Raw genomic sequence first — 17,150 nt, 5'->3', positions numbered from 1 at the left:
TCTTTCATTCCTTCATCCCTCCTATCTTTTCTTTTTCAATTCTTAACTATTGTTTGAAACAAATTTGCACAAAATAATGCTTGGAGATATGTTAAAGAAAAAAGTGAATGTAGGAATTCAAACAAATACTTAGGCACCAGTGTTCATAGCATTATTCACGGTAGCTAAAAGCTGGAAATAATCCAAATGTCTATCAACAGATGAATAAACAAAATGTATACATTCAATGGAATGTTCTTCAGCCATAAAAGGCATGAAATTCTGATGTATACTACAATATGGATGATCCCGGAAAACATTATGCTAAGAGAAAGAAGCCAAACACAAAGGGACAAATACTGTATAATTCCACTTACATGAGGTGCCTAGAATAGGCAAATTCACAGAGACAGAAGTAAATAGACGTTACCAAGAACTGGGGAAAGGCAGGTGTGGAGAGTTATTTAATGGGTGCAGTATAGAGCTTCTGTTTAGTTTGATGAAAAAGTTCTGGAAACAGATAGTGGTGATGATTGCATAGGAATATGAATGTATTTCACACCACTGAATCGTACTTAAAATGGTAAATTCTATGTTGTGTATATTTGGCCACAATTAAAATATAGTACTATAAGGCATATAATAAAACTAGCAGCCTCCCTGCAAACATCTTCTAGTTTCACTCTCTAGAGGTAACTAATTTTTGTTCTGTTTCCTTCTGGTATTCATCTTTGTATTTCTAAGTATTTTTATTTCGAATTCTTGATCACTCTTTGACAATATCTAATTATTTTCTGTTACTAAAAACAAGTACTTGGCTCCTCCTCTCCCCATTTCTGAGCCCCGTCCTCTCAATATTGTTTCTCTGTGTTTCTTTTCTCCGGTGTGATTTGGCCATTCTTCTTATGTTGGAACTTAAATTCTGCTGTTCAAGGACCAGTGTCACATGTTCTTGAGGTGACAGTCAGCCCCAGGTGCCCACTAAGTGGATGTGGCCCAGGCTACTTTGTTTTCTACTGGGTACATTTGTCCCTGGTTGGAATGCAACACTGCCCTAAATATCAACACACTTATCTGGGGCCCTGGCAGAATGCCAAGCTCAGAGAAATTCTCCGTCTTTCACAGCTAGACTCTAATGTGTGTATTTCCAACTGCTGGTTCTGGCTGGAGTCCTGCTTCCAACAGACTGATCTCTGAAACTCTCATGCTGCAGCCATGTGACTTCAATTGGTCTCACTACCTCGCCTGCTGCTGCAGTCTCCTCCCTGGAATGAGTCCTCACGGATATGGACAGTAGATAGAATCAAGGACAAGTTCACCATGTCTCTTTGTACTCTGTAATTAGGTTTATTGCTTTTCCAGCCTTCACTTCCCTAGTGCTTTCTGCCTTTCCTTTAGACTATGACACTGAAGTTCCAAAATAGCTCATCACCAAGCCTTCCAATGTTTATGACAGAGAAACCTTTGGAACCAAGCCAAAATAAAGCAAAACAAAACAAAACAAAACTCCATCTTTTTCCAGAGATCCAAAGGGCAAAACTGAGAACTTGGATGAGGCTTGGGAGAGAAAATCATACATTCTCAAGAAAACACCGTGCCTTGAAGGTTAGGCTCTTGGAGGAAGTAGTTGACCAGAGCAGGACAAAATTATGTGCTAGCTAGAAGAAAAAGTGGGCAAAAACTCTGGATTTGAATCCTTGTCCTAAACTCTTTGGACTTCAGTTTTTTCCTCTGTAAAATAGTGATAATAATAACGTCTGCTATACTTTTCTCACAGGGTTACTATAAAGAGCAAATGAAATAATATACGTGAAAGTATAGTAGCAGTTGTGAATCTCAGTCCCAAATGTCAGGGGGCAAAGAAATACGACTTCATTTATTCATTGCAAGCTCCATTCTCTCCAATAGCAGAAACTTAATCTTAGTCACTTTAGAGTTCTTATTCCTCCATTCCTTTGGTTGTACCTGAGTTCTTTGGAATTTATGTAATGAAATGCATTCGGTATCTGGCTTGTTTGGTTCACTTCACAAATATCTGAAGACCTATTATGTGCAAGGCACTTAAACAAAAGATTTGCTCTTTTTCACAAGGAAGTATAGAATCCAGAGCTTTGCTCCTCTTTTTTGACTATACCTGAAATCCTTTAAGGCTCATCAAGACATCCAATTTCCTCTTGTAGAAAATTTCCCGTGTTTTATCTTGCAGGCTATGCACTTCATAAGTATGCACTTCATACATAAAATGGGATGTGAATGGGGATTCAGACTTGTTCACTTCCTACTTTTGTCACTCATATGTGGTCAATCTGTTTGAGACCCATTTTACTTTTTAATGATCATTATGCCCCTTATGCATCTCAACAGAGGTGCAATCTTTTGGTATATATGGGAGAATTTCACAAATATATTTGTGATTTGTTAAGGCTGCCATTATAAAGAAAGGAATATACATTTACAAATAAAGTTATACAGAAGCAAGATTTCCAGGCAGTTCTCAAATTTTAGCAGTTTCCTATGGCTAGCAAGGGGCTTGTGTTCTGGGGTGACATTAAATGTTCAATAAATGTACATTGAATGCAAGAATGAATAAAAGAAAAAGATAAAAAAGGAGGTGAGGTGAAATTCATATCAGCTAACTTGGCTATTTGCTAGTTTGATGGCAAGTGCCACTTTTAAATGATCCATCTTATGCCTGCCATCTTCCTACTCACCCCTCATGAAAAGTTGGCTGTCTTCAGAGTATCTGCTGTGTTCATTGCCTGAGACATAGTACTATTTTCTCCCTCTTCTGATCTGTTTTCCAGCCTGGACCACCTGCCTAGAACACTTTCCTGTCTTCTGCTCCACAGACAGCCTGCCCCATTCCTCAGCGAGCTCTTGGAATTGCGCTGCACTAGAGGGGTGAAAACGCCTGCAGTGGCATTTCAGAAAGAGGAGGGTCCTGGAGTCCTAGGGGACAGCGAGGAGACCTTAATTTCATGCCTAAGATGAGTAGAGAGAGGAGCACGGGGGATTTGAGGGGAAGAGAGAGTGTGGCGGGCAAGTTACTGAAGGTCCTTAAGCAGATCAAGAGGCTTTATCATTTAATCCACAGGTGACTGGGAATTTCCTGTAAGTTCTTCATGGAAACAGTCTAGTTGTGTGGGTTATTGTCTGCTTTATCTCTCACATGAGAAACAGAAGCCTGGCTACAGCTGCTCTCTCTTTTTCTCTTGTTGTTTATTATCCCACTGACCTTCTCATTTGTACATGTCACTGTCTGGATCAAAACATCTGTAGTAGCCCTCCATTCCCTAAATGCTATGTGTGTTGCGCATTCATGGCTCTGCTGAACCTGGACATTCCTAACCAGTGTGTCTTTAACTACCTACAGAACATGTGGGTGCTGCCAACTGACACAGTGAACCTTTGGCCTACCAGGCAGAACCTTGCCTCTGCGCCCTGATTCCTGCTATTTAAACTACTGAACACTTTCTCTTCTCAGTTTTCCACTTGCTAAGTTTTCCCTTCCCTTAAAAATTTCTCTCAAATTTGCCTATTCCCCAAATCTTGGTGATTTGTTTTCTGGGCTGGGTCATCTGCTTGGAACACCTTCAAACCAAATATCCCTGCACCTACCCTATTTAATTACCTAAGTCCTGATACCTATTGTAATGGCTTCCAAATTTTTTGAGTAAAACATTTTTTCCTTATTATAATAGTATCATATGCTTATTTTAGAAAAATTAGAAAATGAAGACAAGTGAAAAGAAGAAAATTGTAACACCTTTAATTTCATTATTTTATAATCTTCCTTCTCATGTCAGAACATTTCATGGATTCCCCAGAAAAAAGTTGCACTTTTAGCATTTTGATTTAAAAATTGCATAATAAACACAAAGATACTATGGTATCAGTAATGCTTTTAAATGAATTTATACTTTATTGTCATGATAATATCACCCTACTTTTGAAAAATATTATAGGAATTCATATATGACAAGGTAGGTTGTCTAGATTGCATTTGAGTTTGGTAACACCCATTGCCAGGGCTCTCTTTGTGTTCTGAGTAGACAAGCTTCCTTCTTTTTTAATGGAACATTGTCATTCAGCTAGAAATCTGTAAATTCAAAAAGAAATAGATATTTAAATATACACATCTGTATAACATTTGCATAGCCATGCTTATATTTATAAACTTTTTATGGCTTATAATGTATATTATATATGCCATACTTATGTTATCTGTGTACAAGCCATGAGATCATCTGTTAACTTTTTTGCATGCCCAGCCATAGAGTAGCAGAAGATGGTTAAAAAAATTTAATATTTTTGCAAGGAATTTCTTGCATACTAAAAAGTGTTTATTCTGTTTTCCCTTGTCTCTGGCAGGCTGTGAAGCACTGTTCAAAATGCTCTTTTTTGGTGAAGTTGGGCCTATAGTCAGCTTAATCTCTCCATGGCAACCCACTGGGGACAGGCTGGGTCAGAGGCAGGCACCCAGGCGTCATGTCCATCTGAGTCATCCAAGGGAGCTAAGAGGCAAAGAAGACAGAGCTATGGCTCTGGTGCTTTACCTTGGAGTGAAGGGGACACCCAGTGGAATAGCAAAGATGTGGCTCCAGTGAAAATTCAATCCAAACTTTGACTTTGGGGACATCATGACCACACTACCAAAAGTCAATCTGTGTTGCCTCAGGTTCTTCATGTTTGACCACTTTTTGGAGTTGTGTAGATTAATTTCAATGTCAGTAGGATAATAGAATAGTTACAGATATTAAAATAAAAATCTGTTATAATAGCAACCGAATGTCTCTCCATCTACTGCCTGTTGGGTTGTGGATAACAGTAAGAAAAAGCAAGTGAGAAGGTAAGAGAAGATAAATGTTAAACAGTGCTCTTAGCTCTGGGAAGGTAATCTGTAAAGCAGATAATAGAGAGTCTAATCCCTTACAGAGCTGCCTTCTTTCAGGTTTTCCCATTGCACGAATCGCTCAACAGGATTAAACTAATCACTTTTACAGTTCTATTAACATATTCAATCTGTGAAGTTACTATTGAAGCCCTAAGGAATAGCCTATTCAATCATTAAGTGCTCATGGCAGAAAAATCAATAATGAAGTTACCAAAAGCCCTTAACATTGTCATAAATAGCACATGATTATGTTCAGAGGATCTGTTTAATTAATGCCAGTTTACCTTCTCTAACAGAAATAATTTTGGGTTTTTGAGACACATGGAGACCACCAAGAACAAGCTATTCTTTTCATTGGAAAAATTCTTCTCTCTTCTCTCTCTGGTCACAATATTATTTTGGTTCTCTTGAGTAACTCAATGTCTTTAAAAGAAGTTTATTCCATAGAAAATTAATTCCACAAGGTGATCCTTGAAAAATATTTTCTTTATCAAATGAATTTGGGAAATGCTGCATACTATATCCCTGTCTTAGAAATTTACAATGTATATGAATCTTAAATTTTTTCTAAGTTAAAGAAATCTGTTTAACTTTGTTCAGTAGCTCATTTCCAAAACTTACATAATGAGATCATATTAAAAATATTTTACAGATTTTCCTACACCTGACCTGTAAATATGGTTGCCCCAGGGTTCCCACCTTTTTCTTTCTTTATTTTTTTATTTTATTTTATTTTATTTTTTGAGATGGAGTCTCTCTGTCACCCAGGCTGGAGTGCAGTGGCACAATCTTGGCTCACTGCAACCTCCACCTTCCAGGTTCAAGCAATTCTCCTGCCTCAGCCTCCCAAGTATCTGGGATTACAGGCACCCACCACCACACCCAGCTGATTTTTGTATTTTTAGTACAGATGGGGTTTCACCATGTTGGCCAGGCTGGTCTCGAACTCCTGACCTCATGATCCGCCTGCCTCAGCCTCCCAAAGTGCTGAGATTACAAGCATGAGCCACCGCACCCAGCCAGGGTTCCCACCTTTTGAAGCAATGAGTTTTGGTGCGTTAAGGTAAGGGTGGTGCAAATTAGAATGATAAAGACATTACTCAGTTTTGACTGTTAAATAATATTTTATTTTGGCCCCTAGGAAGGCAATAGTCTTGAGCAGCAGGCTTTATTGAAAGTTGAGATTACTATAGGCCATAGTAGAGATATCTAAAGAGATGGTGGAACGTAGTCTTTGCCTTATGAAGGAAAGCCTGACCCTTCTGGATGGAGGAGTGGGAAGAAGATAGTTAAAGGGAAGAGGACAGATGGCCAGATATGTGTGGAATGGCTTCACTTTTAGGCTTAGAGCTTGTAGCAAAGGATTACTAGATCGATAGGATGTGAGGAAAAGCCAAAGGAGAGGGTCTTTTGCCTCATTTTCTGGTCAGAACTCTGTGAGACCACCAATATGCTACAGTACCCACTAGAGGAGGGGTGGCATCAGAGTGAAAATCACAGTGTGGAGTGTTGGGGCAGACAGAGACTAAGTTAGTAGTTTTGAACCTCTTTTAGTTTCCAAATGGCATAGACAAGTCCTAGGAATTTTTATAAGACCTATGGGAGAGGAGGGAAATAGAAGAATAGATAGCCAGCAGGCCTCCTGCTGAAGATGAGTGAAGCAGGTCACTGCAGAAGGCCGAGGCAGGAGACTCTCCAGCCAGAGGTCCTAGTGAGGACATTGTAGGGGGGGGTCTCAGAGTTATCTTTACTACTGATGAGAGTAAGGTGAGGCTGAGTCAGCAAGAAAAGACCCCTGGGCTCTGCCTAAGCCAAGAGACTGGGTCTTGCACTGACCAGCTGCAGACATTCTCAGTGGCTGTTAGCAAGCTGACCAGTGCCCAGGCAGATGAGGGACAGATCTGAGATCAGAGAACCTAAAGGATACTAAGAGAATCTCACGTTGCTCACTGCCATTAGGCATATAAAGTGTGGTGTCTTGCTAAATGTGTAGCCAGCTCTCTTTCTCTCTTTCTTTCTCTCCTCCTTTCGCAAAACAAAGTTCTGCCTTAGAGCATATGATAATTGCTGTGGAGTCAATACTGACACCATGCTTGATTTCCGGTTATCAGCATGTTAGTGAACACAGAGTTGGGAAGAGATGTGCATAAATGTCTCAGACTTCATGTAAACCCCAGTTTTTCACAAAACTTATAACTGGCTGTCAAATTAAGAAGGGATGAGGGAGGAAGAAAAAGCCCAAAAGACTCAGATACATACTAGTTAATGTCACTCTTTCTGTCCCTACTCCTCCCAATGTAGTTAGTTTAATGGAAGCTTATAAAAAAGTTACATTGGAAAAACAAGTCTACATTGACTTTGCATATCTCTGTGTAAAATTTTTTAACCCACTCCATTATTTAAGTACAGAACTGTTTTCCCCTCTGGGTTATCAATTTATGAATTATGACTTTAATAACTCTTTATCCTTCATTGATTTCTCTTCTGCTTACAAATTTGGGAACTCCTCAAGGCTCTGATTTTCTTTCTTTTTTTTCTGTTTTCCTTGGGTCTCTGTTATTGGTCTTCAACTATATGTTTTATTTTTTATAAATTTGTGAGCCTATATCTCCAGTCTGACATCACCTTTAACGCTCAAATTCTCTCTTGTATATTTCTGTACAATTCTCTGTCTTATACATTTCTTATACAATTCTCTGTCATCCAATTAAACCAATATGTTCAGAATCAAATCTAGTTACCACTCTCAAACCAGTTCCCACTTTCCTAACTTAACCTTTTCACTATTCTTGGAATCATCCTTGTTCCCTCCTTTCACACTCACTTCTAAGCAATGTGTCTCTCACATTTTACCCTTATTTTCCATTTTCATTGCCTCAGCTGCAGTTTAAACATTCATGACCCCATTTCTAAATAACCATCTTAGACTCTGTGTATAATAATTTTTATTTTATTTAAAAGTATGTCTGCCGGGCGCAGTGGCTCATGCCTGTAATCCCAGCACTTTGGGAGGCCGAGGCAGGCGGATCACCTGAGGTTGGGAGTTTGAGACCAGCCTGACCGACATGGATAAACCCTGTCTCTACTAAAAATACAAAATTAGCTGGCCATGGTGGCACATGCCTGTAATCCCACCTACTCTGGAGGCGGAGGCAGGAGAGTCGCTCGAACTGGGGAGGCGGAGGTTGCAGTGAGTTGAGATCGCGCCACTGCACACCAGCCCTGGTGACAGAGCAAGACTCCATCTCAAAAATAAATGAATAAATAAAAATAAAAGGATAGCTATCTTTTGTAAATAATAAAAATAGTTTATTACAAAAAATAGAAAATAGAGTTAGGACAAAGCCATAAGCAACCAAACAAAAAAGCCAAAAATAAACAGAAATCCCACTGCCCACACATAACACTACTGTTAACCTCTTAGTCAATCTTAGTCCAGATATTCCGAGTGTGTGTGTGTGTACATGTGTGTGTGTGAGAGAGAGAGAGAAGGAGGGAGAGAGAGAAGGAGAGAGTGTATAAGAGTATATATTAATCACTTATAAAATATAATCCACATAGCACAACCATGGGATTATATTGCACATACTACAGTTAACCAGCTTTTACATTTAACAGGATAATGTGTCTGTTTTTCATGTTAAATATGCATTTAACAAACATGGGAACATATTATGCATATTATATTTAACTTTTTAAATTTAATAATATGTGAATATTTTTCATATCAAATTTACATTTAAGATTTTAACATCATATTCCACTAAATGGCCATACCATATACCATATTACATTTACTAATCCTTCATTAATGAATATTTAGCTGTTTTCAGTTTTGCACTGTGAGAAACATACATGCGTATATATACACATCTTTTTGGGTGATGGAATTTTATACATACACAAACATATATACATACATTACATATATACATATATTACGTATATACACACACATCTTTTTCAGTGATGGAATTTTTTATGCTTAGGTAAAATTTTCAATATTGAACACACATATACAAAGTCCCACATAGTGTGGGATGTAGTCAAGGGTGGGGTGAAAAGACAGTGAGGGCAAGCCCTGAGGGGCAGATCTGAGTGTGGGAGCTCGGTGTCAGGTTTCTTGCGGCTGCCTTCCAGCACAGACCACAGAGGGGAATGAGAATTTGAAATTACAACTTTGCCTTTTAGGTACCCACAAGGTTATATTTTAAAAGGTTAAAAAGAAGAAGAAGAAGGAGGAGAAAGAAAACAATACCAGCCTAGAGGTTGCCTAATCTGTTCTTGAACACTTGGAATAGCAAGGAGTTCACAATTTTTCCAAAATTTTCCATTCTGTTTGTGCCTGTCCTTAACATTTGCAGGGCCCAGGTCAAGAGGCCCACATACCCACATACTATATGCCTAAATATTTACAATACATTCTTCAAGCTAAAAATAAAGTTATGCTTTCCTTCAACTCTTGGCTCCATCCCATACTAGAAAGTACCTCGCACATATGTGTGTGGCTATCTTGGCCCGTAAGTCTGGGCTCTGTATATTCCTCTGTTGGGGACCCCCAGGCCTGGATGCCCATGTGTATTAGAAAGGATACTTGGAGACATGATTTGGGGGTTCATACAAGGATAAAACTGTTTCTAACTGGTGGGATAGTTTCATGAAAGAAGGGCATTTAAAGTAATGACTCCCACAGGTGAAAATGGGGAAGAAGGGAGAAAGTTTGTGTGAGGTGTGGGCAGAAGCAAAGAAACAAATACGTTCTGGTATGAATGAGAGAATTGTGAGTGTGATGAGAAAGCTGATAGGAATTTCATGAGACAAGGATCATGTATTAGTCCATATTCACACTGCTCTAAAGAACTGAGACTGGGTAATTTATAAAGTAAAGAGGTTTGACCCACAGTTCTGTATGGCTGGGGAGGCCTCAGGAAACTTACAATTATGGCAGAAAGGGAAGTAAGCACCTTCTTCACAAGGCGACAGGAGAGAGAGAGAGAAGCCATTAGATCTCATGAAAACTCAGTCACTATCAAGAGAACAGCATGGACTGGGGAATTGCCCCCATGATCCAATCACCTCCCACCAGGTCCCTCTCTCAAGACCTGGGGATTACAATTCTAGATGAGATTTGGGTTGGGATATAGAGCCAAACCATATCAGACCATAAGGACCATGATTGGCCAGGAGGATCTAAAATGATGTGTAAGGAGGTGGAAAATTATCCTTCAAGTAATGGCGAGTAATTGAAAGTTTTTGAGCGTAAAAAAAATGATTGATTACATCTATGTTTTAGGCAGCTAAATATGGTAGCAAAATTAAAGGCCAATTGTAGGTGGTTGTGGACTGGTGAAGAAACAGAATAGTCCTTCAAATTTCCTGCAGCCAAGACCAGCTTGGTTGGGGAGACCCTAACCCAACGGTGCTAGAGGAATTAAAGACACACACACACAGAAATATAGAGGTGTGAAGTGGGAAATCAGGGGTCTCACAGCCTTCAGAGCCAACAGCCCCAAACAGAGATTTACCCACATATTTATTAACAGCAAACCAGTCATTAGCATTGTTTCTATAGATATTAAATTAACTAAAAGTATCTCTTAAGGGAAACGAAGGGATGGGCTGAATTATTTGCAGCAGGAACACGCCCTTAAGACACAGATCACTCATGCTTTTGTTTGTGGCTTAAGAATGTCTTCAAGTGGTTTTCCGCCCTGGGCGGGCCAGGTGTTCCTTGCCCTCATTCCTGTAAAGCCACAACTTTCCAGCTTGGATGTAGGGTCATTATGGACATATCACAGTGCTGCAGAGATTTTGTTTATGGCCAGTTTTGGGGCCAGTTTATGGCCAGTCTTTGTGGGGCTTGCTCCGAACATCCTGCCTCTAAACTTTTCCTTACAATGTTCTCTCACAGTGCTGGGATGGAAGCTATTAGTTCCCAGGCACTCTGTAATGCACTGTGGGAAGACAGTGCATTATAGATAAGTTCAATGTTGGCTCCTAGATCTACCATCTTATAGCACATGTAGCAGAGAATTAGCAGTGAAATCACCAAAGACACTTGAAAGATGTCCAGTGTTTGTTAGTGTAGAACTCAAACAATATCTTAAACAATTTTCAGTTTTAAGTAATCTTGTCAATAGACTTGTTAGCAAATGTTTATGTATGCGTGTATGTGTGTGTGACATTGAGTACACAGATTTTGAAAATCTGAACTCTGTTTGCTATTTACCATATTTGCAGGGGGCAAGGAACACTTTTTTATTTTTCTGGGTCCTGTAGGAGCTGATTGAAAGCAGAAAGAGAGATTGCCTTTGGGATCTGATGTAGTTTGGGTATGTGTTGAAATGTTGAAATGAAATCCCCACTGTTGGAGGTGGGGCCTGGTAGGATCATGAGGGTGGATCCCTCATAGCTGGGTGCTGTCTTTGTGATAGTGACTGTGTCCTTGTGAGATCTTGTTTAGAGTGTGTGGCATCTCCCCCTACACTCTCTGTCTCTTGCTCCCACTCCCATCATCTGAGACACCTGCTCTCCCTTTGCCTTCCACCATGGTTGTAGGCTTCCTGATGCCTCCCTAGAAGCTGAGAAGATACTGGTGCTCTGTTTCCTATACAAGCTGCAGAACTGTGAGCCAATTAAACATCTTTTTTTATACAAATTACCCAGTCCCAGGTATTCCTTTATAGCAATGCAAGAATGACCTAATACAGAAAATTGGTACCAGGAGTGGGGCATTGCTATAAAGATACCTGAAAATGTGAAAGCAACTTTGGAACTGGGTAACTGGTAGAAGTTGGAAGAGTTTGGAGGGCTCAGAAGAAGACGGGAAGATGAGAGAAAGTTTGGAACTTCTTAGAGAGTAATTAAGTGGTTGTGACCAAAATGCTAATAGTAATATGGACAGTGAAGTTTAGGGTGATGAGGTGTTAGATGCAAATGTGGAAATTATTGGGAACTGGAGCAAAGGTCACACAAGGTATCACGCATGTTATGCCTTAGCAAAGAGCTTGGCTGCATTCTGTTCGTGCCTTAGGGATCTGTGGAAGTTTGAACTTCAGATGATTTAGGGTGTCTGGTGGAAAAAATGTCTAAGCAACAAAGCATTCATTAAGTGGCATGGCTGCTTCTGGCAATCTTCCCTCACTTGTAGGAGCAAAGCAATGACTTAAAGTTGGAAGTTATATTTAAAGGAGAAGCAGATTTTAAAGTCTGGAAAATTTCCAGCCTGGCCATGTGGCAGAAAAGAAAAACCCCTGTTTTCAGGGAAAGAATCCAAGCAGGCTTTGGTGCAACTACTTGCTAGAGAAATTTGTATAACTAAAAGACCCAAGTGCTGATAGCCAAAACTATGAGAAAAAGTCCTCAAAGGCATTTCAGAGAGCTTCCAGGAAGTTCCTCCTATCAAAGACTCAGAGGCCCAGGAGGACTGAATGGTTTCTAGTGCAAAGCCCAGGGTGCCACTTTCCTGCACCACCCCAAGAGGCTGCTCCTCACATGCAGGTTGTTCTGGCTCCACCCTTAGCTCAAAAAAGGCCAGGTACAGCTTTGGCAGCCACTTCAAAAGGTGCACACCATAAGCCACCATGTGGTGGCTTCTACATGGTGTTAAGCCTGCATCGCAGGCACACAGAATGCAAGAATGAGGGAAGCTTGGCAGCCTCCACGTTGATTTCAGAGGATGTAGAGAAAAGCCTGGGTGCCCAGGCAGAAGCTTGCTGCAAGGAAAGAGCTCCTACAGAGAACCTCAACTACAATGTGCAGAAGTGAAACTGTGGGTTGGAGGCCTCACACAAAGTTCCCAACTGGGGCACAGTCTAGTGGAGCTGTAGGAAGGCAACCACTGCCCCCCAGAACCCAGAATATTAGATCCTCTGGAGGCTTGCAACCTGTGCCTGGAAATGCTGCAGACACTCAACTCCAACCACTTGAGAGCAACCACAGGGGCTGCACCCTTCAGAGACACAGGAATAGAGCTGCCCAAGGCTTTGGGAACCCACCCCTTGCAACAGTGTATCCTGGATGTGGGACATGGAGTCAAAGGAGATTATATTGGAGCTTTAAGATTTAATGACTGCCCTGCTGGGCTTTGAACTTGCATGGGGCCTGTAGCTTCTTTCTTTTGGCCAATTGCTCCGTTTTAGAATGAGAATGTTTACCCAAGGCTTGTACCCCCATTGTATCTTGGAAGAAATAACTTGTTTTGATTTTACAGGCTCATAGGGGGAAGGAACTCTTTTCCAGATGAGACTTGGAACTCTGGACTTTTGAGTGATGCTGAAACAAGTTGAGGCTTTTGGGGGACTATTGAGAAGGGATGATTGCATTTTGAAATGTGAGAAGAACAGGAGATTTGAGGAGCCAGGGAGGAATGATGTAGTTTGGATATTTGTCCCCTCTAAATCTCTTATTGAAATGTAATCCCCAATGTTAAAGGTGGAGCCTGGTGGGAGGTGATTGGATCATAAGGACAGATCCCTCATGATTTGGTGCTGTCCTTTTGATAGTGAGTGAGTTCTTGTGAGATGTGGTTATTTAAAGTGTGTGGCACCTTCCCTCTACTATCTCTCTTTCACTCCCACTCCTGACATGTGAGGTGCCTGCTCCCTTTCACCTTCTGCCATGATTGTAAGCTTCCTGAGGCCTCCCCATAAACTGATGCCAGAGATACACTTCCTGTGCAGCTTGTAGAATGGAGCCAATGAAACCTCTTTATAAAAAATAGGCTGGGCGCAGTGGCTCATGCCTGTAATCCCAGCACCTTGGGAGGCTGAGGCGGGTGGATCACGAGGTCAGGAGATCGAAACAATCCTGGTTAACACGGTGAAACCCTGTCTCTACTAAAAATGCAAAAAAAAAAAAAAAAAAAAAAAAAAATTAGCTGGGCGTGGTGGTAGGCGCCTGTAGTCCCAGTTACTCGGGAGGCTGAGGCAGGGGAATGATGTGAACCCGGGAGGTGGAGCTTGCAGCGAGCCAAGATCGCGCCACTGCACTCCAGCCTGGGCAACAGAGCGAGACTCTGTCTCAAAAAAAAAAATAAATAAAAAATAAATTACCCGGTCTTAGGTATTCCTTTATAGCAGTGAAAGAATGGCCCAATACTGGATCTAATTTGGGAATCAGATGAACTTTGCAAAACAAAGCCTGTATACACATGGGGAAAGTAAAACAAAATATCTAGTGATTATATTGTGTTACTGTAGGCATAATAGTGAACTTTAAAATGTATATATCATTTATAATGAACACTATAATATTTCCATGAAATACATTACTTCCTGGGCTACCTCTAATAGTCCCTTTGAGGTCATATGTGAAATCTCAAATTATTGATCTAATTTTGGTCTACTGGTCACAGAACAAAGCTAAGGATCAGTAGCAGTTATCACTGGTTGTCAGATATGCACTGCCACATGCCATGAAGAAATAAATATCTAGGCATTTTTAGGGTGAAATTTACATATCGCATATAAAGCTTTTTAAATTAAAAAAAAGTCATATTATTTGGATTTTTTTTTTCCTATTTACTTTGTGAAATTGTGTGCAGAGCTGTTGGAAATTTGATATTGCCCTCCCTGAAATTCTATTCTTATACTTGACCTAAGTGACACCATTTCCTTTCTTCTTGTTCTAAGTCTCTGGCCCTTAACTCTGTCTCAGCATTTCCTGCTGAGCTGTCCCGCATACCTCTCTGTTCTCCATCATTTGTCATGCTTCCTGCCTGCTCTCAGAGGAAGAACAAGAAAGCAGAAGGTTGAGAGTCAAGAGATTTGGGTTTTCACATCTCCTGCTTTGTCACTAACTAGCTGTATAACTTTGAGAAAGCCTTTTTCACCTTTCTTGGCCTCAGTTTTCTTCATCAGTGGAGTAGGTAATAGATGACCTCCAAGGTACTCTTCAACAGTAACATTTGTGACTCTAATAAATGAGCAGTATAATTATTATAACAGTAGTGAGAGATATAATTAAAGGAAAGCTGCCCCAAAATATGGTAATGCTACAGTGATGTCATGAATGCTGAATACAATCCACGTGAATGGTTTCTTACATTTTTTAGGAGGCTCTTTTCGCTCCATCTCTCCTAAAGCTGTTGTCAATGGAGTGATTTAATCTTTTTTTCTTCTTTAATCACCATGCACTGCTATATTTAGAGTTCAGTCTGCTCTGGCCACAAGCAATGTGTGTTAACACTTCTTGTGAAGGGATATTCTGCAATCTAGTTGGTATTGCAGTTACTAAATCCCCATGAATGGGATCCAAGACAAATTTGCTTCATACCAGACTCTGTTCTGTGTCAAATAATAGAAGAATCAGTAGGAGTTATCTTAAAATCAAATATTTAGCAGGACATAGCTTACTGCAAAGATACTGGGATTTTGAACCAGAGACCTATATTTCAGTCCTGGATTCAACAATTAATAGTTCATACCCAATTCCAATGAACTTGTGACCCAGAATCTTAGCATTGTATTTATTACCTTCCCCCAAAAAATTCTTAAAGAAAAGCATGATGTAATTTCTAGCTGAGAAATAGAGTAATAGTAATATTCATGAAAAGCAAAAAGTATTTTAGAAAAACGTTGAAGCAAAAATATAAAGGACAAATTGGATTTGTAGGCAGGGAGTTATATTTGACAAAGACAACTCCTAGTTAATGAGGCTTAGGCCTGAACGATTGGTACAGAAATAAAAAAGTCAGAAGTCATTTGCAGGCGGTAAAAGGAATAATGGGCATTGTATTAGAATACATACTGACTTTGAAGTAGTAGCCAAAAAATTGGTGGACATGCCTAATAGTCAACTGAAAATAAGGCCTGGAGGTACAGGCTTAGGGATCATTTGTGAAGAAACTGTAACTGAAGCCTCATTAGTTTATCTCTGAGAGAGGGCATGGAGTACAGATTTTTAGACTTCAGTGTGAAAGGGAGTATCTTGCAGTGGCTGGTTCTGACCTCAGAGACTCTAATTCAATGAGTTTAGGATGGGGCCCAAGAATTTGTATATTCCACCAGCACTCCAGTGATTTTGATGCAGGTGGTCTGTGCTTCATACGTTAGAACAGTAATTCTCAGTACTCAACATGCATTACAATCACCTGGAGGACTTGTTAAAACACAGATGGCTGGGCGCCACACCCAGGGTTTTTGGTGCTGTAGGTCTGATGTTGGGCCAGATCATTTTTTTCTAATAAGGCAAGTACTAATGCTGCTTGTCTGGGGACCACACTTTGAAAAGCCCTGCCTTGGGACACATTGACTTCACAGACACAAAGACACTAGGAAAGATTCAAGGACAGATGCCCGGAGGAAAATCACATTCAGAAGAGCAGAAAAAAGAAGAACCAGTGACAGCCACAAAGAAGCAATTACAAAGGTAAAAGAAGAATCAGTATGGTGATATGATTGAAAGGGATTAAATATGTTTAAAGAGAAATTTTTCTTTTTATAAAAGGCAGAATGACAATGTTTTAGGCAAGTTTGAGTGTCATGGGGTGGTAGGTTGGAGAAAAGTGTATTTTTAAATATGTTTTAATGTGAAAGAATATGTATGAATAGTAGTGAGAAACAGCCATTCATGGACAAATACATTAATGATGAAGGCTAAGAGGAGAATTCAGGGGCAGATGGGATTCAGAGGAGAATGGGGCAGAGGATGTGTGGAATTCAGGCAGATCATGGGAAATTAAGGGAATTACCTTCTGGTGAAGCTTCTCATTTTAATATATCATTCAAGTGAAAACAAAGTCATAAATTCACTTAATAGGTTTGTAGGAGAATCAGAATTTAGAGTTTGGATCAGACTTTTCACCTTCCAGAGAGTAGCAGAGTGAGTTTATTAAAGACATTTAGAAGAGATGGCTGCTGAGTTTACAGGTATGCTATAAGGCTTCAATGACAAAATGCATGATGCATTGCTTGGTAAACTAAAACATATTGAAATGGTACTCCATTTGCCATGTTTCTATAATGTCTAAAATAAAGCAAAATAAATGAAACTTAAAATGCAAAAAAAAAAAAAAAAAAGGCAGAATGAAAAAAGTCACCTCTTATCTCACCACTACTGGGATGAAATAAAAATAATAATACTATTCTTACAGGATTGTCAAAGAACTGAGATACAGTGTCTAAACTGCTTATTGAAGTTTGTAGTAAGTGCCCAATACATACCACTAATATTATTTTAGTGACAAAAGTCACAAAAGTAGTAAGTAGCAGAGATGAGGCTCCTCCATATTAAGCTCCTAAGGGAGAGAGGATTTAGAGGAGAAAGAGAGTAGCAA

This window comes from Pan troglodytes, chromosome 9, assembly GCF_028858775.2.
Source record: "Pan troglodytes isolate AG18354 chromosome 9, NHGRI_mPanTro3-v2.0_pri, whole genome shotgun sequence".
Taxonomy (NCBI): domain Eukaryota; kingdom Metazoa; phylum Chordata; class Mammalia; order Primates; family Hominidae; genus Pan; species Pan troglodytes.
Note: the sequence above shows the minus strand (reverse complement) of the source record.